At 36.7% G+C, this 1,913-nt stretch overlaps 1 protein-coding gene across 3 annotated transcripts in view; it reads right to left on the bottom strand.

The window, feature by feature from the left end:
• Positions 1-1,369, bottom strand: part of RBL2 (RB transcriptional corepressor like 2) — a 46,414-nt gene extending 45,045 nt beyond the window's left edge. For all 3 annotated transcript variants that reach the window (XM_006026577.3, XM_025207526.1, XM_025207525.1), the window contains exon 1: positions 1,215-1,369. The gene's annotated coding sequence lies outside the window, so the exon portion shown is untranslated. The remainder of the gene's footprint in view (positions 1-1,214) is intronic.
• Positions 1,370-1,913: the final 544 nt, after the last annotated feature.

Here is a 1,913-nt window from a genome sequence, read left to right as displayed (position 1 = left end):
AGCAGGAAAAAAACAAAATAGTACACTTTGACAGTATTCAGCAAAATCTAAAACCAGTAACAAAATAAGACAAGTGCATGGTATCATTTCTACCACGTTTTTTTTTTTAAAAAAAAGCAATACTATATTTTGCAGGTTACTTATGGGGTTTTTAGTCCCCCCCCCTATTTTTTTTAAAGCATAGTTTGTCTCTTTACAGTTGCATTTACCCGATTTCATTTCCTGTATCTCTTTCCAACTTTAAAAATCAAGCTTCCCTTCATTATTTTAAATACCTCTTGTGGTATAAAAGACTAATAGACAGAAAGTGCAAATGTATACATACTTTCCTTTAGCTTTTTGTATGTCTGGCTGCTTGTTCATTGCAAAGCAAAACTACAGATGTTGACATAAATCAAGCCAATATCAAGAGAATTGGCTCGTTTTAGTCATATGGACAAGGGGTTTAACAAGGCCTTGTTGGAAAAGGCAATACATATATTTAATAAATAAAACATTAAGATAATGTCCATCCTCCAAAGGATGTAACACTTTTCACACTGTGGAGGAGGAAATCTTCCTCCAATATAATGTTTTGAAAATAATGGTTGTATGGTACATGTTTGCATGTTAAGTTCAAGAAAATAGTTTTATGTGACTAGGACTACATAAAATCAAACTCTTGCTTTAATTTGGTTATTGATATCTAGTATTTAACTCAAGGTATAAGTATTAGCTTTTGAACAGACAGCTCACATTTCACCTCATCTCAAGAAAAACATATAACTAACAACTCTTTATAGGTCCATCTGTATTCCTTTGGGTTTAGAAAGGCAAGTTCAAGTTTCACTCATCATGAAAAACATGCATCTATAACTATTCTTTATAAGTCCACTTATTCTACTTCTGACTTTAGAAAGGCCAGTCTTGGAGTTTGAGAAACTTGTTATGCTACTTTTTAATCACTTTTAACAATCAACATTAAATATCCCAATTCAAAATACTAGGAATGTTTCATTATGATAAACTAATTCATAATAGTGTTAAGTGATATTACAAAGGCACTGACATTTAAATACTTTGTGTCCAAAAGCAGGTATTAAGAGTTAAAATTATTATTATTTTTCTTCATTTTCAATGTCTAGATGCCTTCATTCTCAATGGCTGTAGCTGAAATAAAGTTTTTTTTATATTTTACAAGTGCAAACACATGGGGGGGGAGGGGAGGAGGTTACCTCTGTTCTGAGCAGCGCAAGATTCTAGTTAAAGATACATAGTTTCCTTCGACGGTCCCTTTGCTCACGGTTGGGACTGCTTTTCTGCAAGCCACATATAAAGCACATGCCAGCCAATGTAGTTCATTTCCCTGCAAAATTAAACATTAAGTCTCTAAAACATACATTTGGAAGACTTTCATTTACTTTAGCTACAACAAATGCCCGGTACATTTAAAGGGAATGGGTGTTAAGTATTTAAAAGGTCTACCTAAATGAACCATATTTCAGCTATGCAAGATACAGGTTCAAATTGGGTAACATCAAAATGACTTGAAGAACCATTTAACTTTTTTTTTTTTTTTACACTTCAGATTTAAGCCAAAATTCCAGCATATTCCTATTACAGGCAACCCCTGCTTAACGCAGTTTCAGTTAGCGCTATTTTCCTATAGTGCTCACGTAGAATTGATACCCAATTCCACTGAGCGCTCAGCCAGTTTCACTATAGTGCTCAGTGGAATCGGAGTTTCAGCAGGCAGGAGGGCAGGGAGAAGTGGAAGCGGCGACAGTGAGTGGGAGGTGAGTGAGTGGCAGTGAGTGGGTGGGCAGGCATGAGGGCTCAGGGTGGGATGGCAGAAGCCTGGGCCCAGGCACATGGTGCAGGAGCGGGTGTGGTGGGTGGAGACAAGTGGCTGCAAAAGAGGGGAAGAGCTGGGG

The sequence above is a fragment of the Alligator sinensis genome, unplaced genomic scaffold (assembly GCF_000455745.1).
Source record: "Alligator sinensis unplaced genomic scaffold, ASM45574v1 scaffold173_5, whole genome shotgun sequence".
Taxonomy (NCBI): Eukaryota; Metazoa; Chordata; order Crocodylia; family Alligatoridae; genus Alligator; species Alligator sinensis.
This window is presented reverse-complemented; position numbering and strand designations above follow the sequence as displayed.